The sequence below is a fragment of the Neomonachus schauinslandi genome, chromosome 14 (genome assembly GCF_002201575.2).
Source record: "Neomonachus schauinslandi chromosome 14, ASM220157v2, whole genome shotgun sequence".
NCBI classification, from domain to species: domain Eukaryota; kingdom Metazoa; phylum Chordata; class Mammalia; order Carnivora; family Phocidae; genus Neomonachus; species Neomonachus schauinslandi.
In genome coordinates this window covers 54,223,685-54,247,128 of record NC_058416.1, presented here as the reverse complement: position 1 = coordinate 54,247,128, position 23,444 = coordinate 54,223,685, and positions in this window count along the sequence as shown.

Below are 23,444 nucleotides of genomic sequence, written 5' to 3'. Positions count from 1 at the left end.
CCTCAAAGGACTTATTGTCATTTTGCCAGTACCAGCCCCAAGACTTTGGTATGTTGGTGGAGACGTGAGACAGATCTTATTCCTTTTAGAGATGTATACTATGAATATGTGGGAAAAGTAGTTCACTCTGTGTGGATGACTGTGTGAGTCATTGAGAACCAGGCATATCAGTTCATAATTGACACAGTGGAAAATGTGGAGCTGGATAAAGGTTTTATAAAAAGGGCCTGATGTGGTGAAAGTTGTGTTTTTGGCAAAATAATCAGAGAATGGCTTTGGGAAGTGGTCTATCCCTTCTCTCCTGCCAACGTAGAAGTTCCTTCCTCTTCATCACTGACATAAGACTTTTCAGCTTCTGCTTAATGTCACAGAGTTTAGAATTTCATAACAAATAGATGCTTCTGGTTGTAAGCACACTATTATACACAGCTGAACATTACCTACGGTTTCTATCCACTTGCTGTAATTTTGAATCTCTGGGCCTACAAAGACTAATCAGCCTCACATGGTGGGGTCTTTTTCAAAGTCTTTCTTCCTGGAAAAATATTCTGGTTAACTTGTGAGGATTCACAGTAATGGATTCTCACTAGTTTGTCAAAATCTTCTTTAAAACGGACACCTACAACTGAACATCTTATATGAGATACAGTCTAAACTGTGCTAAACAAAATATAGCTCTTGTTACTTTTAATCTAAGTCTGTATTACTTATTGAAACTAGATATGAAATTTACTTATATATTTTGGTTGCATTTGTTGTTCTTAAGGCACATGAAAAAAAATCCATAATTGGAATTTGAATTGCTGCCCAACCAGGTCTTCCCACATCTGCATTTGTTGCATTTAAAATTGAGAGGCATAATTTTATCTCCTTTAATATCTATTTTGTTAGTTTTTCTGTAGCTATTCTGTCTATCAAAATCATTTTGAAACTCGATTCTGTCAAATTACACATTGACCATGGTGCATAAATTTGACAAACATACCTTCTACTCATACGCCATCACCTAATTCCATTTAATAAACATTTCAAACAGTTGGTATATGCTGGACACTGAAGAGATGAAAACAAAATAAATGGGAGAGTCCAAATGATTTCTGCTTACAAGGAGTTTGAAAGGCCCCAGGGAAAATAGTCATTTACATAAATAACCATAACCATCATCCTATACTGATACCTAGGTAGAGCATAAACAAGGTCTGTGGAGGAATAGAAATTCTACATGTGTCATATCACTTAACATCAAGTTTCATGTGATCCAGAACTGTACCAATAGGCATGAAAAGGCAAGGATGGATGTGATATCATGGAAGGGTAGAATAGACAGAGTCTGACAATTACATGTGGAATACAAAAAAGAAAGGAAGTGGGGGTTACCTTGGGGTTTTTGAACAAGTAGCTTTGAAGAACAATCGCATCAGCTGGGGTCTGGCAGGAAGCAGTCGGCACTCTTTAGTGGAATATCTGGTAAGAGTTTAATGAAGGGACATTTTACAAAGATGAGGGCAAGGATGAGGGGAATCTACAAGGATGGCATTGTTTGCTGGACGAGCAATTAGGGGCCTGAGGCATCAGCATGCTTGGGCCAGGAGGGGCAAGGCAAGGAAGCAGTCACCTGAGTGAGTGCCAGCTCCCAACAGGAGTTGTGGTCTTTCATAGAGGAATTCAGCCAGTCCCGGTTCAACCTGCAGACAGGGACATTGGGAAATAAATATATTGACCCTACTCTTACCCTGTAGCTGCCTCCCATGGACTGATACCAACCAGAAGCCAGAGGGCAAGGGAGCCCAGTGACCAGGCCATTGAAGATCAGCTTCCCAAGGCTCTGTGATGTGAAGCAAGGTGAAAACTGTGGTTAGTAAATTGAGAGTGGCAGATAGAAAACCTCCATATGAATGTGCTGCTACCATTTTATTTTATGAAAATTGTTAAAAGATTATTAACTAATACCAGGGGCCTTCTGAGCCAACTAGATACTCCCGCCAGCTTGATATTGATTTGCTCATCAACCCCATGTATGTAGTTGTGTCACAGGCTTTATTAGGGATAGCAGCACGCACACACACACATGCACACACACAGAAAGTGAGCCTATAAAAATTAATGTTCAAATACTGTAAATTGGCCTAGGACATCTGTCTTTCAGCTATTTACTGATCTATTCATTATTCCAGCCTATTTAGAAGCCACTAAATTTAAGTAGTGCCACACACAGCTTCAAATCCCATAAGCATTACCTGCTGTCTCATACTCCTTTTAAATCGTATTTTAGCAAATTTCCACTTTACAATCATCATTCCGTATAAAACTTCCAAGCAAGAGTATGGGTGCAAGTAGTGGACTTAGTGTTGCCTTGTCTTGGCTATGGCCCTATCAGTTTCCCCATCTGTATTATAGGATCTTTGTAAAAATAGACTATGTCCTGGTTACTTCAGTTGGTGTTTAGTAAATGATTGTTGAGTAGATGAATGAGTGAATGAAGTGATCAAGTGGTAGAGGAAATGATAAAAAACAAAACAAAACAGTACCAGCTTTGTTTCTCTGTGTATCCTTGGAACAATTTCCCTCTTATATTTATAATAATGCTATACACTTTCATCTGTCATTCACATCTTTTCATAGCTACTCTGTGGTCAATGAGATTTTCTTAGAGGCCATAAAACAGTTCAAATCTGCAATTTCATTAGGCATTCAACTTCCACCATAAAACTTAATGACTAAGCAGATGAGCGTGGAGATGATTTTGTAAGAATAAAGCGCATAGGCATACACATCCTAATTGCAAGGCTACTGTACAGAGTAAGCAATTCAGACAAGCCGGCTGCTCGGAAAAGAAACCCGGCTGCCTTCCTGACAGCATTTATCAGCTGCATTTGCTCACAACTCTCTTTCAATGCATACTTGATTTTGATTGGGATATTCTGAATATATCATGTGTTAAAATCACTTGGCCCCGAGTATTCTATCTTTTCAAAAGCACGATGCTTGTGGATTAGTCCAATTATATATCTCCCTTTCCAACCCACAAAATTATCTCCATTTCACAGATGGAGAAAACAAGGCAAAGTCAATTTAAGTCATATGACAACTTGGCACCATAAGCAGGAGTACATCTGATAAAAGAAGTGTGTTTGTATTATATCCTCATTAAATATTGCTCATTAGATTTACACAAAGAGATAATAGTTCTTGTGAAAGTGTCATGTGGCAGGTAAATTGTTGTGGAATTGTGGAAATGTAAATTGATACAATCTTTCTGAAGAGCCACTTGTCAATGTCTATTGAGAGCAATAAAAATATGCATTGGCAGTGTAATTAGATTCTAGGAATTCACACAGAGGTAAGAATCAGGGATGTGTTGAAAGATTCAGGCCCAAAGACAGGGTTAATACTACTGTTCAGTGAGTACCTAACACAATGTCAAGCATATAGTGAATGCCCCAATCATTTCATTTAGCCTGCATTCCTCCCAGATGAGAGAGGTATTGTTCTCCCCATTATTCAGAGTTGACCCGTGAAAGCCTCAGTGTTAAGGAGGAAGATGGAAACCAGAAAAGTAGACTAAGCAGGTGTAGCTCCTGAGGTGGGTGGACATTGTGGGTAGGGTCTAGGAAGTCAGGCAAAGAAAATATTTCAAGGAAGAGGACATGATCAACCAGGTCAAATGCTATTGAGAAGTTGAGTAAAATATGGATTGAGACTCGAATTTGGCAATGTCGAGGTCATTGTTTACCTATTAACTGTTTCATCAGGAACGATGATTACAAAACTTTATTGGAGTGGCTTAGGGAAGAAAGACAAACTGAAAAATTGGAGAAAACAGATAACAAATAGCTCTTTATCTGAGTTTTGTTATAAAGGGGATGAGTGGGTGGAAGGTAATAAGTCAAGAAAGAGTTTTTTCTTTGTTTAAGAAAAAAGACATTGCAGCATGTTACGTTACAGGATTGTTGTTGCAAGAGAAAATGGCTACTTTTAGAAAGAGAGGTTAGTTGCAAAAGTGATTGCACTGAGTGGGTGAGAGGAGATGAGCGTTGCCTAGGGGTTAACCTTACATTGGGTCCTGGACAGTTAACCTACTACAACAGAAGGAAAGGCAGGACACGTGCATTCATATGGTTGGTAAATTTTATGATGGGAAAAAGATGCATATCTCTTCTGACTTGTTTCTATTTCCTCCTGAGAGTAAAGAAAAAAAAAATGGTCGACAGCTGAGTGTCTGGACAGGGAAGGGGTTAAATTTGAGGACAGATGTCAAATAGATTTTTGGAGAGTGAGAATAGATTGACAACTCAAGTACAGAGAGGATGGCCAGGCAGTAGTTAGGGTCTACTTGATCAGTAGACAGCTTGATATAGAGAGGTGGAGAGGTAGAACTTAATGGCAAAAGCCTCAAATGAGGTAGCTTTTTCTCTTCAGGGAAAATGGTCTAGATGTGGCTATGAAACCCTAGAAGTCCAGTGCCATGTGGGATAGGGCAGAAAAAAAAATACAAAAACAAACAACCCCTGCTTGGAAGTGGTGCAGGAGAAATAATGTTCTTAGAGGCAGGTTCAGATTGAATTAAAGCAAGAAGGTTAGGAGACTGTCCAGAAAAGAGGAGGAGGATGTAGAGGATTTTAGTGATGACAGGCTTCCAGAATTGATTTGAAATGTTTGATGTTGACTGTGAAATGTGTCTGGAAATGAGGCTTGGACATCTTGGGATGCCTGAGGTTAGCAGGAATACAGGGATGATGCAGTGGTAAGCCCTGAGAGTTTCTCATAAAAAGGTTTGTATTCTCTTTGTAGTCCATTACTGGGACTGATTCCTGGTCTATTGATTTTATTGAGTGGGGGAGTATATATGGGAGAATGGAATGGTAACCTCACTAGGAATTGTGTAGAGCATTCTGAGCCCTTCCTTACTATAATTTTTGTCAGTGTCTAGATGAAGAAAGGATGGTGCATTGATAAAAAAATACTTGTGGGATCATATTAATAGTTCTTGTAATTTAATAGTAAATGCAACAGTAGAAATCAAAATTGAATAATAAGAATGAATCATGTAAAATTCAAATAACAGCAGTTTCTTTTAGATGTGATAGTGTGCTGATACTGTGTGCATAATTCTTGTTTCATATATTTTCTTTCCTACAATGAGCATGGATATATTTAGAATCAGTAAAATCCATTCTCAATTATCTGTGTATCATTGTGCATCCATTTATTGTTTCTGTCCTTCCAATTATGGACTCATAAATTGGCCTGTGATAAAGCAATATAGACAAAAATAGAGAAGAATGAAAGGGCATGGAATAATAGTACCATAAAAAGAGAACAACAACAACAAAAAAGATTGAAGGTATTCCATTGTACGGGTATACCACAATTTGTTTATCTATTCATCTGCTAATGGACTTTCTGATTGTTTCCAGTTTGGGGAATCAAATTGTGGAGATATGTGCTTTTATTTCTCTGGGTAAATACCTAAGAGTGGAATGTCTGGGTCATACGGTGGGAGTATGTTTAACTTTTTTAAAATTTAATTTAATTTAATTTTATTTTATTTTATTATGTTATGTTAGTCACCATACGATATGTTCAACTTTTTAATGAACTGCCAAACTCTTCGAAAGTACTTGTAATAATTTGCCTTCCAAACAGCAGTGTGTAAGTGCTCCCATTCCCCCACCTTCTCACCAACACTTGGTATTTTTATTCCTTTTAACTTTAGGCCTTCTACTGGATGTGTAGTGGTATCTTATTATGGCTCAAATTTGCATTTTCCTAATGACTAATGATATTGACTTTATCTTCATATCCTTATTTGCCATCTGTCTCTGTTGGTGAAGTGTCTGTTCACATCTTTTGAACATTTTCGAATTGTTTCTCTGAGTTGTGATTTTTTGTATATTCTGAATATAGTCTTTTGCTGGATGTAGTTTGCAAATGTCTTCCCCTAATCTGTGGCTTGTCTTTTCGTTTTCTTAACAGTGCTTTTTAAAGAACAGTTTCTTGTTTTTGTTACTGTTTTTTTTTTTTACTTTTGGCAAAATACAATTTATTGATTTTTTTTTTCTTTTAGAGTTTGTTTCTTGTGTCCTAAGAAATCTTTGCCAAACCTAAGGTCACTAAGATGTTATCCTATGTTTTCTTCTAGAAGTTTTATAGTTTTATCCTTACATTGCTACCTATGATTGATTTTTGAATTTTTGTATGTGGTGCTAGGGGAGAGTTGATTCTCTCTCTTTTATATTCAATCAAATTGTTCCAGTACCATTTGTTGAAAAGATGATAATCTTTTTTAAATTTAATTTCATAGGCATATTTATTAAAAATAAGTTGACTATGTCTGTGTCAGTCTATTTCTGGACTATCTGTTCCATTGATTTATTTGTCTATCTTTATGTCAATACTACAACATCTTAATTATAGTAGCTTTTTATAATAATGTAGTGTAAGTTCTCCAGTTTAATTTGTCTTTGATTTCAAAGTTTGTTTTGGCCACTCTAGGCCTTTTACATTTCCACTTAAATTTTAGAATCATCTTTTTAATTTCTACACACAAAAAAAAAATACTGCTAGGATTTTCCTTGGGATTGTGTTACATCTATAGATCATTTTAGGGAGAAGTGACATCTTAAAAATATTTTCTCCTCTGTTCCATAAATATGGCATATCTCTCCACTTATTTAGATCTTTAATTTGTCTCAGTGATGTTTACAGCTTTCAGTGTACAGATATTGCACATCTTTTATCAGAGTATTAGATTGTTTCTAATTATTTCATATGTTTGGATGCTACGGTAAATGGTATTGTTTTCTTTACATATTTATTTTTAATTTTTAAAAAAATATTTATTTATTTAGAAGGAGAGAGTGCAAGTGAGGGGAAAGGCAGAGGGAGAAGGAGAAAGAGAATCCCAAGCAGACTCTGCCTGAGTGCAGAGCTCTGTGCCGGACTTGATCCCGCAACCCTGAGATCATGACCAGAGCCAAAACCAGGAGTCAGTCACTTAATGGACTGAGCCATCCAGTCGCCCCAATGGTATTGTTTTAAAACCACAGTCCTGTATAAGATCTGGTGATTGTACTCTCTACTCGTTTGGGGGGGCTCCTTCCATGGCCTCAGGTGGGTTCCGCTGATGGCTTCTGGGGATCCTATAGCTCTCCAGAGCTTACTCTCTTACTAGTAATCTTTTCTGTGATATATAGTAGCTCTGGTCTCTCCACTCCCAACTGCTTCTCCTCAACTGAGGGAGATCTCTGGACTTCCCCTGCATTTTCCCTTTCTGAACTACAACCTGTGATCTCTCTCCAGGCAGTAAGTTAGGGCAATCTTAATGCTCACCTTTTTTCCTGCTCTCAGGAATCACTGCCCTGTGGTGTGTGATGTCCAAGGCCAGAGAGCCACATATTTTGTCTTTTTGTTGTTGTTGCTTCAGCTGAAAGGGTAAAGGGACTCCCTCCATCTTGGTCTGAAGCAGAATTCCTCTTTACTCATTCCTTAATACCCCCATTTAAGCATCTCCCCTCTGTAAAGAATTCTTTGATAACCACTGTGGTAGGCAAAATAATGCCTCCAGTGATGTCCATGCCCCGATGGACATGATATTCTGATATTTTTCAGAACCTGTGAATATATTATTTTACACAGGAAAAAGGACTTTGCAGATGTGATTAAGGTGAAGAATCTTGAAAAGGGGAGAGTATCCTGGATAATTCAGGTGGGCTCAATCAAATCACAAATCCTTAGAAGTGAAGGACTTCCCTAGTTTCAAGCACTAAAGAGATGGCTGAGTGAAAAGGACCTGATTTGCTGTTGCTGGCTCAGGTTTTGAAGATGGAAAAAGGGATGCCAACAAATGCAGGTGACCTCTAGAATCTAGAAAAGACAAGGAGATCAATTCTCCTCCATAGACTCCAGAAAAGAACACAGTCCTGTGTTTGAGTTAGCCCAGTAAAACCCACACTGAACTTCTGACCTACAGAATTATAAGATGTAAGTTTCTATTGTTTTAAGGCTCGAAGTTTGTATTTATTTATTACAATAACAATAGAAAAACAAATACATCTGCAGAAAATTTTAAATTTTAAAATGGATAAGCTATAAAAATAGATAATAAACAAACTATATTTCGCTATACAATCTATTGGTTATTCTGCCACAATTTCAGTATCCACTTGTTAAAATATTCTCTGAAGTGTTTTCCAACTGGGGCTCCAAAAACTCTAGTTCCACAGCTGACATTTTGTAGATTGTGTTCTAGTTTTATTAGTTTCTTAGCAATATGTCATTTATTTGCTAGTCACTAGTCATCCTACCCCCTTGGTGACTTCAGTACATGAGATACTATTCTGTCCCTTTCACTTTATCACCATGATAATAGTTTTTACTTTTTTACTTAGCAGGGTTGTTTGTGTCAAAAAGACAGAGACTGATTTAGGACCAGAATTTCCAGAATATAGTTCTGGTTTTATTACTGTATCACTTTGGGCACTTTGTCTCTGTAAAATAGAGTTCATGTTGGTCTGTGTTGAGACAACAGCATTTACTCTTGCTCAGCAGTCCTACAGCAGGTGAAAGCAGAGAAAGAATTCATCATTTTGTTGTTGGTTTGTTTTCTGTTTTTCCATTTTGAGAATAAAGAATTAATAAAAGATGAGAGAATTTTACTTAGAGACCCAGAATTATAATGTAAGTCAGCATACCAAAAAAAAAAAAAAAATATGTGAAGAACACCTTTTTAATTGAGATAAATTTTACAAGCATTGAAATGCCAGATTTAAGTGAACAATCTTTTTTACTGAATAGTAATTAACATACAGTATTGTATAATTAATTTCAGGTGTGCAATATGATTCATCAATTCTATACATTACTCAGTGCTCCTCTTAGTAAGAGTATCTGAATCTAACCCTTCACCTATTTCACCCCTCTCTCCTCTGCCAACCACCAGTTTGTTCTCTGTATTTGAGAATCTTGTTTTTTGCTTTGTTTTGTTTTGTTTTTCTGTTTATCTCTTTTTTCTATGTTTGTTCATTTATTTTGTTTCTTAAATTCCATGTATGGATGAAATCACATGATATTTGTCTTTCTCAGACTGACTTATTATTTCACTTAACATTATACCCTCTAGGTCCATCCCTATGGTTACAAATGACAAAATCTCATTCTTTTTTATGATGGAATAATATTCCAGTGTGTGTGTGTGTGTGTGGTGTGTATACATACCATTTCTTTATTCATTCATCTATCCATGGACACTTGAGTTGCTTCCACATTTTGACTATTGTAAATAATGCGGAAATAAACATAGGGAAGCATATATCTTTTCAAATTAGTGTTTTCATTAAATATTCAGTGGCAGAATTACAGAATCATATGGTAATCCTATTCTTAATTTTTTGAGGAACCTCCATACTGTTTTCCACAGTGACTGCCCCAATTTATATTCCCACCAACAGTGCACAAATGTTTCTATTTTTCCACATCCTTGCTGACACTTGTTAATGCTCATGTTTTGTTTTATTGTTTTGTTTTGCTTTGTTTTATCCATTCTGACAGATTTAAGGTGATATCTCATTGTGGTTTTGATTTGCATTTCCATGATGTTTAGTGATGTTGAGCATCTTTTCATGTGTCTATTGGCCACTTATATATCTTCTTTGGAAAAATGTCTATTCAGGTCGTTTGACCATTTTTTAATTGAATTACTTGGGTTTCTTTTTTGTGTTGAGTTGTGTAAGTTCTTTATATATTTCGGATATTAATCCATTATTGGATATAACATTTCCAAATATCTTCTTCCATTTAGTAGGTTGCCTTGTCATTTTGCTGATGGTTTTCTTCACTACCTCATAGAATGCATTTGGAAGCTTTCTTTCCTCTTCTTTTTTTTTGGGATAGTTTGAGAAGAATAGGTACTAACCCTTCTTTAAATGTTTGGAAGAATTCACCTGTGAAGCCGTCTAATCCTGGACTTAAATTTGTTGGGATTATTTTGGTTACTGATAAATTTTCATTGCTAGGGTGCCTGTGTGGCTCAGTCAGTTAAGTGCCTGCTTTCAGCTCAGGTCATGATCTCAAGGTCCTGGGATCAAGCCCCGCATCAGGCTCTCTGCTCAGTGGGGAGCCTGCTTCCCCCCCACCCCCCACCCCTACCGGCCTGCTTCTCTGCCTACTGTGATCTCTCTCTCTCTGTCAAATAAATAAATAAAATCTTTAAAAAAAAATTTCATTGCTAGTAGTCAGTCTGTTCAAATTTTTTATTTCTTCTTGATTCAGTTTTGGGAGATTATATGTTTCTAGAAATGTATCCATTTCTTCTGCATTATCCAATTTGTTGGCATGTCATTTTTTATAATATTCTTTTATAATCTTTTGTATTTCTGTGATGTTAGGTGTTATTTCTCTTCTTTCCTTTCTGATTTTACTTATTTGAGTCTTCTCCTTTTCTTGATGAGTCTGGCTAAAAATTTATCAATTTTCTTTATCTTCTCAAAGAACAAGCTCCTCATTAAAATGATCTGTTCTATTGTTTTTTTTAGTCTCCCATTTCATTATTTCTACTCTAATCTTTATTAAATCCCTCCCTCTACTGGCTTTGGGCTTTGTTTATTCTTCTTTTTCTAGCTCCTTTAGGTCTAAGATTAGGTTGTTTATTTGAGATTTTTCTGGTTTTTTAAAGTAGGCCTGTATTGCTATAATCTTCCCTCTTAGAAAAGCTTTTGCTGCACCCCAGGGATTTTGGACCATTGTGTTTTCATTTTCATTTGTCTCCATGTATTTTTTTATTTCCTTTTTGATGTTTTGGTTGACCTATTTATTCATTAGTAACATGCTATTTAGCCTCTATGCATTTGTGTTCTTTCCAGTTTTTTTTTTTCTTTTTCTTATGATTGATTTCTAGTTTCATACTGTTGTGGTTTAAAAAAAAAAGTGTGTGTGCCTTGGTGTGTGTGGTTATCCTTCCCTCTCCGCAGGGCAGGAGTCACTTTGGACTGGTGCTGGTCCCTGCTGGGGCTGCTTGCAGGGAGTGTTAGGGCAGGAGCCACTTAGGAGGCATGCCTACCTGTGGGGCAGACTGGATGGGGTGGATTCACAGAAAAACATGTGGGCAGTGCATGGTGCTAGCATGATAGGTAGAGCATGTTCTCACTGGTGTCCACAAGTGTCCTGCTATCTAGGCTTAGGGGTAGAGGGAGAAGTGGCACCTGACCCTTCTGTTCTTAGAGAAGTTTCCTAAAAATCCCTGCTTCTCACAAATTCCTGAGATTATTAAATAAAGCTTCACATATACCCCCAGGTAATGTTCAAACTGCTGCTTCTAGGCTACTTCTCGGTGAGTTTATTTGTTATTCTGGCTCTCGAAGGGCAGAGATGCAGTTTCTTATCACCCTCTGGCTCTCCTGGAGCTAAGCCCACTGACTTTTAGACTACCTGGAATTAAGCCACACCAGTTGTAAAACTCATGAAGTTAAACCCAACGGTTTTCAAGCCAAATACTGTGGGGACTTGTCTCCCCAGTGTGTTTTCCCCATGCCTGGGATGTCTGTTATGGGGTGTGGTCTGCCCACTTCTTCATTCTTGTGATGTCCCTCTGATGCGGGAGAGCTTGGTTCTTGTCTCACGGAGGCGAAGAATGAATCTCATGGACAACGGAGAGTGAGTAAAGCGATGGAAGTTTATTAAGTAAAGATACAGAAAAAGCTCTCGAGTGAGAGGGGTCCCCACAGGGTTGCCAACGAGGGCCTTTAGGGTTGGTCTTTTATAGAAAGCTAACCGGGGAACTTAACTCCTTTTAACATCTCTGTTGATAACACCTTCAATGGCTTACTTCCTTTTTAGGGGCTGGTTATCCTTTGTTGGTCACAGGTGATTATCATAAAGATACCCACCCCACACGCTTATGGCAGGGTGGTCCTCCACCCCACATGGTCCGATTTGTCCCCTTATCTCTGGTTTCCCCACACCTCCACATTTTTGGAATTTCTGTGAGCCTGATCACATAGCCCCCATCTATCTCTCCCTACCTAGCCCCGCCTGCCCCTTACTCACCTCCAGTTTGTGGTTAGTCTCACCAGGGATTTGGCTGCCAACTGTGTCTCTATCCCTCCTTCTCTTTTCAATGTGGCCTCCTTTCTACATTTAACTGTGGAAAAATCTGTTCTGCTAGTCTGCAGGTCACTTTCAGAGTTTGCTGCTCTGACTGGCTATTATCTTGGTATGTCCATGGGGGGAGGTGAGCTCGGGATCTTTCTATTCTGCCATCTTCTCATTAATCTAAGAGTACAATTTTGTAAGTTTTGTTAACTATGTACACCCGTGTAACTACCACTTGAATCAAGATCTAAAATAGCCTCATGCCTGAAGAGAATTCCCTTGTTCTCCTTTCAGGCTATTCTCACCTTTCTTAGACAAACAACTGGTCTGACTTGCATCACAGTTGTTCCGTTATGGAATCAAACATTGTGCACTCTTTTGTTAATGGCTTCTTTCACACACACATAATATTTTTGAGATTCATGAACATTCATGGTTTTGCATGTATACATAGTTCATTCTTTTCTTTCATCCATATCTAATCAGCTTTACTAAAGAACGATGCACATACTATGGGAAAATAAAGATTCCCTGGATTTCTTCGTGCCTCTGTAAGAAAGCCTGGACTCCTGAGATATGGCAATGCATACGATGGAAAGATAGGGAATCTGATTTCTCTTTCCCTAAAAACACTGTACTCTTCCTCTACCATGAGAAAAACATGTAGCCATTTGTCTCATCAACTACTCTATCTAAAAGGACAATACATCTTTTATATCCCCCTGAGAGGGCCAAAAGGTGACAGCTCAAATGATGTTCAAAAAACCCCAAGGTGCCAGGAATACTGGAGTGCCATCTCCTCAGATATTTACATGACAAAAAAGACAAAGCTCAGATCTTGGAGGTCTGTCTAGGTCAAAAATAATCTAAGACCAAGGGTCTCTCTGGTCTTTGGTGAGATTTTACTGACATTCCAAAAGGTTAAGTTCAGAACCAAGGAGAAAATGTTTCTTTCCCTCTTTTTGGAGAAGAAAGGGAGGTAGCTTCTGCTTTCCTGTATATAAATGAAGAGAAGCCACTGTTCTGTCTCTCATCTGCTAGGTGTGTTAAAAAACAAAATTCAAGTGAGCAAACTTTAAAGGCGTTATTGGTGTTACTCAGCAATTCCTGAATAGAGCACCATCCCATCTAGCTGACAGAAAGGAGCTCCTAAGAGCTGTACAAAGCAGAAGGCTTTTATAGGCCAGAGAGGGGGTAAGATAAGGAAAAGAGTATATTATTTCAGGCAAGGTCACCTTCCTGTGGGGGCAGGACAGGGGTTTATCATGCAGATTAACTCACTACTGCTGATCAGGTAGTTTCAGATTGACTGATTAAAGGTCACATTCCTGGTAGAGACTGAAACTGCAATTGGTTTAGATATTAAGTCTTGGAGGTTCCTCAAAAAGTTGAAAATAGAGCTACCGTACAACCCAGCAATTGCACTACTGGGTATTTACCCCAAAGATACAAATGTACAGATCTGAAGGGGTACGTGCACCCTGATGTTTATAGCAACAATGTCCACAATAGCCAAACTATGGAAAGAGCCAAGATGTCCATCAACAGATGAATGGATAAAGAAGATGTGGTATATATCTACAATGGAATATTATGCAGCCATCAAAAGAAATGATAGCTTGCCATTTGCAACGATGTGGATGGAGCTGGAGGGTATTATGCTGAGCGAAATAAGTCAATCAGAGAAAGACATGTATCATATGATCTCACTGATATGAGGAATTCTTAATCTCAGGAAACAAACTGAGAGTTGCTGGAGTGGTGGGGGGTGGGAGGGATGGGATGGTTGGGTGATAGAAATTGGGAAGGGTATGTGCTATGATGAGCATTGCGAATTGTGTGAGACTGTTGAATCGCAGACCTGTACCTCTGAAACAAATAATACATTATATGTTAAACAAAAAAAAAAAAGAAGAAGATAGCAGGAAGGGAAAAATGAAGGAGGGGGGAAATCGGAGGGGGAGACGAACCATGAGAGACTATGGACTCTGAGAAACAAACTGAGGGTTCTAGAGGGGAGAAGGGTGGGGGAATGGGTTAGCCTGGTGATGGGTATTAAAGAGGGCAAGTACTGAATGGAGCACTGGGTGTTATACGCAAACAATGAATCATGGAACACTACATCAAAAACTAATGATGTAATGTATGGTGATTAACATAACATAATAAAATTAAAAAAAGATATTAAGCCTTGGTTGGCTGATTGAGGTTCATCACAAGTGACTCCATTTTGGGCCTGTTGTTTTCTCTCTCTCTCTTTTTTTAATAGGTGTAACCCACCAGTTGCATAGAAAGTTTACATAATTTGAAGATAAGGAATTCAATATACATGCTTAGTAATTTAAGGACAACTTCATCACCTGTTGTTTAAAAGAAACTAACAATTTCACTCTGTGGAGTTTTTTTTTTTTTGTACTACCCCCAAAGATTTTTCAACAGCAAGCATTGGAAATATTAAGTTAAAAATATGTTTATCGCACCCAATACTGACAAGGTTGCAGTAAAACTGCAATAGACACATACAATGCTAAGGTGTTGTCAGTTGATAAGAGACTTAGAATAATTCCATACTCCCATTGGTAATTAAACCCTAGAAAATAATCCAAAATATGTGTAACAAGTTACTTGGGGTTGAAATGGCCATATGAATAAAATGTGTATCACCTCCTCTTATATGTCTTCTATAAGCTAGAGACTTTGATGCTTCCCATAGCTGGGGTTCAGCTGCATACACATGTTTCCAATAAATTATGAGGGTACAATACAAAAAGAGAGGTACAAAGGGAATAGAAAAGAGAATACAAAGAGAAAAATCATGGTTCTTGAGATAACTGTCTTCAATTAAGAAGGTCATTCTCAAGGTGGGGTGGACTGTGCACTGATATTCCAAATTTGGAATGATGCTATGCATGACCCCAATATCCCTAGAAAACCTCTATTATCTATAAGAGAAAGATATTAGAGAAATAAGATAATTATATCAATAAAAGCCTAAACAAAAATCCAAAAAAAAAAAAATCCTAAAACTTTAAGCACTCTCACAGTTCTCTGAAATATTTGGGTATGAAAAAAAAAATCACCCAACTGTTAGTTAAGTCAATAGGTGAAGAACTAAAGAACTCAGACTTATTTCTAGGAATATTATTTAAAATGTGTTAGGGATGCCTGGATGGCTCAGTCAGTTAAGCATCTGCCTTTGGCTCAGGTCATGATCTCAGGTCCTGGGATGGAGCCCCGCATTGGGCTCCCTGCTCAGTGGGGAGTCTGCTCCCTCTCCCTCTACTTCTCCCTCTCCCTTTGCCCTTCCTCCCACTCTGTACTCTGTCTCGCTTACTCTCTCTCTCTCAAATAAATAAATAAAAACTTTTAAAAAATAAAAATAAATAAAATGTGTTGTACATCTCAAAATGTTTATTGTGACATTATCTATAGTTGATAGCAATATCCTGTAATAATTTAGCAAAATATGGTACATCAAATCCTTCCTTGTGTCCTCATGACATCCTGTGTATTCTTCTAGTCTCGTTTTTTTTTTTTACCATGCAATTGTTTCTTATTTTCTCTATCACCAGACTGAGTTCTCTGAGAACAAGACTATGTCACAAATACACATCATTCAAATCACCCTCTTAGATATCTCTCCAGTGCCTTTGCTCCTCTATCACTATATAATCTTAGCTTATCAAAACCACAAACCTGGTTAAAGCTAAACCAGCTAGCTAAAAATGGCTGGAAAAAAATATCACAACTACACTGACTGGTGTCCCTTTTCATTACCACAAAGCTCCAAAGGGCCTTTCATCCTCCCAGCAATCAAACAGGGCTTCTCTGGCCCATTCACTAGCCCAGACCACTATTTTGTACTTTCTCCACTTTTTTAAAACCTTCACCCCCTTCTCCAACATCCCCACTTTTTGCTGGTCACTTTACTTCCTGCTTTTCTGGTTATTGAGAAAACTGAAGCAAATAGAGGAAATCTCCCACATTCTTCCACTACCACATCTACTCACCTTCTAGTTTGTCCCTCATGCTCTGCCTTCTGCCTACCTTGTGCTCTGCATTCTTTCTTTACCCCAGGATATCCCTCCAGCAAATCCCTGTCTCTCTCCTACCTCATCAGTTTTTCTCTCTACTACATCATTCTCATCAGCATACAATTATGTATTTTTTTTTTGTGCTTGGAATTAAAAAACAAAATGAAGCAACTCCTCTTGACCCCATTTTCTCTCCCACTCCAACCCCACTTTTTTGTTCAGTATCTTTCAAATAAATTGAATGAATCTTTGCTTCTCTGGTACTTCCATGGTGCTTGGCACATTATACTCCTTCAATAAATATTTTTGAAGACCCTATTGTGTAGTTGTATAAAATGATAGCAGTTATTTAAGAAAAAGTGTGTAATATGCTGAATGAAAAAAATCAGCAAATATTATATGTGCACCATTTATATAAAATGTGAACATATTTTGACAAAGAACAGAAGCTGTTGCACAAAAATGAGACAGTTTTGTCATATTAGAAGGATTAATAATGATTGATTGCTATTATATGGAAAGTGCTTTATTGATTTTTACATTCACAAATTTAAGCAAAAGGAAAAAGAGCCTCCATCATGGCCAGTCCTTAAAAATGAACCCACTGGACACCTGGTGAAACCATGTGCAGGGGGAGTCAAGCTACCTGAGCCTGTATCCACGACTCACAACTTAATGCCTGACCCATGGCTGGCTAGAACTTAGCACTCAATCTATTTTTCAAGACTTACTTATTGAGTTCCTATTGAATGCCGAGTACTATGTTAGGTGTTAGGGATACAGTGATAAACATAAGTATCCATGACATTTGATAGATAAATGGAAGAGTCCTGAATTGGGTTGGGGGGTGGGGGGGAAGCATATATGGTTTCTTTAAAGAAGTGACCTTGAGCTGAAAGCTAAAGGATGAAATGAAATCAATGGGGTGACAGTGCAAGGTGAGGGTGAGACAATCTCATTGTAGAGAGAGATGTGCACATGCAAAGTCTGTGATTGAAGGGGGAATGATGCTTTTAAAGAAATGAAAGAAGTCAGGGGCGCCTGGGTGGCTCAGTTGGTTAAGCGACTGCCTTCGGCTCAGGTCATGATCCTGGAGTCCCTGGATCGAGTCCCGCATCGGGCTCCCTGCTCGGCAGGGAGTCTGCTTCTCCCTCTCCCACTCCCCCTGCTTGTGTTCCCTCTCTCGCTGTGTCTTTCTCTGTCAAATAAATAAATAAAATCTTTAAAAAAAAAAAGAAATGAAAGAAGTCAGAGTAATTGAAGTGCAAAGAATGAGAAGAGGGGCTCAAGATGACACTAGAGAGGAAGCATGGTCAGACAGGTAGGGTTTGTAATCCATTCTGTGTAATTTGACCTTCATTCTTACAGCATTGTGAAGCCATTAGGCGTTTATGCAGAGGAGTTATATAATCAGATTTGCTTTAAGGCTTCTCTTGATTATAGATAGGAGCCCTGCTTTCCCAAATTGTCCATATCATGGCACACACATAGAATGATGATATTTCCTCCATGTCCTGGTGAAAGCAAGAGGGGATTTGGGGGTATTTAGGTGAGAGTTGATAAAAAATAATTACATGGTCTTTATATAATTAAAATTAGTAAAATGAAATATGAGATACAAAGAACTAGGATGTAAACTGAGATACAATGTATTAGGTTATACATTAAAAGTTGAATTTGTAAAAAAAAAATCCAATATAATGCTGAAGCTCTAATTTGTGAGATGTACTTGTGTGCATGCATTGTTAGAATGATCATCTTGCAGTTTACTCAGGCACTATATGATGCCATGTCAGGCACAAATCTATTTGACACAATTATTTGGGTCATGTCTTGAGTTGTATCTATAGAATAGCTTCCATGTGGCTTATTCTTTAGGCCCCAAAGGCCAGACTTTGGGTTGTATAACTTGCTCCTTGCACACCTGTAACTCATAAATGTCATTGCCTGGGGAGCTCTGCATTTGAGAATGGATTGGAGAAAAGCCCAAGGGGTTATACAGCTAAACAAATTCATGGCTCATAGTATAGCCAAAGAGGAATAGCAAGTTGGATCAGCATGGTAAACATAGGGATGCACAAAATGTATGAATTTGATAGATATTTTGAAGGTAAAATTGATAAAATTAATGATGGCTTGGATGTGGAAGATGAGGAACAAAGTGTCAAGGATGACTTCTAGATGTCTGGCCAATGGATTGTGGTATGATTATTATTATAGGTAGAAGAGCCTTGGGAGGGTGGGTTGTGAAATCAGTCTTACACTTGTTACATTTGAGATGTAACTATATGGTGTAGATAAATCATTACTATCTGCTAGGGACTCTGTTAAGCACATTATGGTTTAACTCATGTTTTTTTTTAATCATCATATCCTTATAAGATAGATTTTCTTATAAAATCTATTTTCCTGGGCCACCTGGGTGGCTCAGTCGTTAAGTGTCTGCCTTTGGATCAGGTCATGATCCCAGGGTCCTGGGATCGAGCCCCGCATCAGGTTCCCTGCTCAGCAGGAAGCTTGCTTCTCCCTCTCCCACTCCCCCTGCTTGTATTCCTTCTCTCATTTTATCTCTCTCTGTCAAATAAATAAATAAATAATCTTAAAAAAAATCTATTTTCCAACTGAGGGAACTGAGATCTGGAGTGACCAGTGACTTGCCATGGTCACAATCAAGAAGTGTTGGAGCTTGATTTGGGGCCTAGGCAGTCTGTTTCAAAAGCTCACTATTACCTACAGCTCATCTCTCTGTGACTAACCTCAGCCAGGTCTTCACCTTAATTTCAGCCCACCTTCTGTCCACACCAGCCTCTATGGACTTACTTTCCAGGACTCTCCACAGATGACTCTTCTGGATGTCCCCTTAGACTACTCAGATTTTCTTCTTTACTCTGATGTCCATGAGCCCTCTACATCTATCTGGTCTTATGTTCTCCTATTCAAACTACATTCTCAAGTTGTCTTGCACTAGGCTCCCCAACAACTACAGTGTGCTCTCTGTACAGGGATCCTCAATGTCACCTCTCCCAGCTTCCCACAAATACTGACCTCAGCTGAGGACACTTGGGCTTACAGCTGACCAGGACCTTGAGTCATGGAAGACCCTGCAGGCTGACCCACCCAAACCTGTAGATCTGTGAGGGAGAGATCCAAAACTGAAGCCTTTATGAACTCATAGAATGTCTCCGTCAGGGACTTTTGTCTCACAGAGAAATATTTTATCTCACATCTAGTTTTGGAGTATAAAAGGTATTCTGTTCATTTGACAACCCAACTTCCTTTTGTTCTCTCCTCATTCCTCTGGACCAATCTGGTGCATTGGACACTGTTCCATAGATACTCCTCTAAAATTTCCCTCATTCCTAGTTCCATTGTATAAATCATTCCTGGACTTCATTTCATTCTTTTTTTTTTTTTAACCATGACACGATATTTCTCTTCTCCCCTTACTTTTCCTTTATGCCCCCTCATTCCCATTATTAGATTCTTATCTTTTGCCACTTGTCTCTTATGTGTTCTTTCTCCCAGGGGTATATCTATTCTCTCAAGTTCTAATTATAACTTTATGGAGGAAAAGTATGAACTCCAACCCTGTACCTTTTGTTACAAGTCTTCCTCCAGGCTTTGATCCATATGTTCAATTTTCTGCAGGTTAATTCCACTTGAGGAATTATTTCTCATATCAGATATGTCTTATATCAGAGCCCCTCTGATGTGTTCATCCTTGCAAAGTTACCAGCCACTTCCAGAACAATACGATGGCCACTTGCCATTTGCCCTGGGAGTACTAGTCCTTCCCTTTGGCTGCTACTCCTGGTTGACCAGCTATATGTCTAGAATTTCAGGCTCCCCCAACCATGTCAGATCCTAGGTGAAACCCCAAACTTCAGGTTATGGCTTCTGGCATCCCAAGTGCCTACCTAAGGGCCAGGTGATGAAGGAGTTAAATCTTCTTAGAGTGAATTTTGACCAAAGAGAAATGGCAGTCTGAAGGCAGCCAAGGTGATTGATTTCCCATCTTCCTATAACCCACAGATTAATCCAAAATATGGTTTTTCCACCTAGCCTATATGGAAAAGTCCTGTGAGCTAAGAAAAGCACCTGGTCAGTCACCTTTGTGTCTCTCCTGGACTCACTGTGAGAGCATGGCCAGTCCAGGAAAGCATCATTGTACAGCTCCCTTCCTTCCTCACTTCACTTGGCTGTACCTTTACCTTCACTGCTCAGGGTGTACACTTGCAAATAATGCATTAGCATGTTAATCATTGCCTCAGGCTCTGCTTTCTAAAGAAACCAGGTTAAGAGAGCTCAAATTCAATGTTGTTTGGGGTTTTTTTTTTTGAGAAAAAGACATTTTTTTCATCACTCAATTTAGCTCCTGTGTCTGTCAAAAATAACACAGTTAACCTATCACTCAAGATGAAAAGCCTGTGGTCATTTAATGCTGCTCATTCTTTCTTTTATTACTAAAATCCAGACTCTCAGAAGGCCTGTTGGTTCTCCCTTCACAGGAGGCATTTCTTCCCCATTGCAGACCACTGACACTATTCTGGTCCAGTCGTACCTCAATTACTGCATATACTGCTGTTTTCTTACCTAGATTCTCTGACTCTGGTCTCTTCTTCCAGTAATCCAGTCCATCTTTCACACTCTATCAGTGTACAGTACCGATCTTCTTTAAATATCATCAGTCTCCGAAAACATGCGAACAAACACAATCTAGTGTTCAATGACCTACTACAAAAACTTGACACTCTTTCTGTATTTAAAGGACTTTTAATTACCCAATATTCCTATCCACCCTTCTCTGGTGTAGTTCCAAGCCAGTTTGTTTTTAACCTCTGTACCTTTGCTTACACTATTTCTTTGACCTGAAGCACGTTTTCCTCTTAAATAATTCTTCCCTGATTTTCAAATCCCAGGTTAACACAATCTCTCCTTCATGAGGTTTATGATAAGAACTCTAGAACACACTTCCCTTGAATTCTTTTAACATTAATCATCTGTAAAGTTTAATTTCTCAGTTGCATATTGCTTTATGCTGATCATAAATTGTTTGATACTTTAGTTATGTTTTCTGAACTGGATGACATTTTTTGACCATAGAAATGTGTCATTCTTTTTATGTGGCCTTAATTATATAGGACATAAAATAGATGTTCAAAACATTTCCTTAGTGATTGTGTCATTGAAAATGAATAGTCCATGAACTATAACTAGAAGTGTCTTGGTCAGTTGAGGGCTAGGTAACACTGCCTGATAATAATGACCAGTAATAAGGACAGTTCAAGTTAATGAACAAAGTGATATCAGATGTCCATCACACATACTTATGAATGCCACCCTAAAGGGGATTCAGTGATTGAAAACTAAGCATGTATAGTTCACTGCTGTTGCAGGAACAATAGTGCTCTTCCTTCAGTGTGAGTGATCCTGCCCCTGGTAGGTAACAGTTATATTTGGATAAGCAGTATGGAATTAGGGAAGCAAGTCACATCTCAGCCTTATATCTCAGTGCCACTGTAGACCTAGATCAAACTTTTATTGGCCAAAGTAATAGAATGTACCAAGCAGGGGACAGGAGAGTAGCTTGACAAAAGGTCAGTGTGACTGAAGTGTGCACTGAAGTGTGACGAGTGACTGGACATATATTCAGTCTGTGAAAGGTAGAAGTTTATGTTAAGAGTTTGGATTTCATCCTATAGTTAATGGTGTACCACCAAAGCTTTCTAAATACAAATCTGATCAAACAAACCTGTTTCAGAAAGATAATTTTTTAAAGATTTATTTATTTATTTATTTGAGAGAGAGAGAGAGAGAGCTCACACAGAGGGAGAGGGAGAGCCTCCGCTGAGCAGGGAACCCGATGTGGGGCTCGATCCCAGGATCCTGGGATCATGACTTGAGCTGAAGGCAGACGCTTAACCAGCTGAGCCACCCAGATGCCCCAGAAAGATTATTTTTATAGCAATATGGTAGATGGAAACAATGGAGGTGGGGAAGCTGATTGGTAGGTCTATTATTATTCTGGTTTTCAAACTGTGTTTTGGGGAACACTGCGAGTCCCTTAGAGATGGGTCACCTCAGAGGGCAATGAGATTGAGTGGGTGGGAATCTGGGTCTCTAATGCAAACTGACAATACCTGCTTATATCTGTTGCAACTAGACTTCTAAGTAAAATTTTATTAAAAGAAAATATTCTGTAGCTTACAGCTTACTTAACAGACTGCATGGAAATTATTAGAGAGATTTCAGAACTTTCTTGAGGTAGATTCAGTTCAGCTTGCTTATCCATAACTCTGTGAGGTTAAAAAAAATGAGGATCATTGGGTGACTGCATAGAAAATGTTGCATTAACCAAGGTAGAGATTACTCCAGATAGAGGATATTTACAGATAGGGAGCTTCTTATCAACTCATTCATTGTTTATGGGGTGCCTCTAGACAAGGATTTGCTGAGAGGTAGAGATTAGGATCTAGAGTCCAGTGGTAAGGTCAAAAATACCTTGGGAAGTCATATATGTTAGAAGACCATTGAAGCCAAGGATCATAGTTAAGGGATGAAGCAGCAATGATTAACCTCTACTGATCACTCATTATGCACCAGAGATGCCCTAATCTTAATCTTCATGACTACCTTTTACAAGTAAGGAAACCAAGATGCATGATCTCATCCAGCAAGGAAGTAGAGACCAGAGCAACTGAGATGACAGACTGAAGGCCAGATGGTATCCAGACCATGAGTATGACCTACCTGCCAATATGGATACTTTAGCCATTCCAGTGTTTTATAGTTGGCTTTTAAATTTGTCAAGTTTTAAAATTTGTTATTTCTGACTTCCCTGGACAAACTGGAGGGTCAGATAATATGGGGCTACTGTTTCCTCATGGCCAGAGATGCTATTTAGGGGCTCCCCCTGCAGATGGGCACATGGGCTGTCCAGGTGAGCACCTTTCACCCCACCACACTATGCCAGCTTCAGTTCCTCCAGGCTTTTGGGTCTTCAACCCCTGAGGGAGAAGAACACTGACAATGGGACCCGAGGACACTGGTATTTATTATGAAGTAGAGCCAGCAAATGGGTTTGTTATTGTTTTGATTATTTTCTTACTGTTTTTTTGTTTGTTCATTTATTTGTTGTTGTTGTTTTTTTAAAGGTATGAGGCAAACAGAAGTTCTGTCGTTCGGGTTAGGGGAGAGAATAGGGGTTCTCCCGCCCAATGAACCTAAATGATAATTACTGTTTCTGAATCCAAGGACCGCCATCATATAAAATGTAACATCACATAATGTCATATAATGTAATCATAAACTGTTAACATAGGG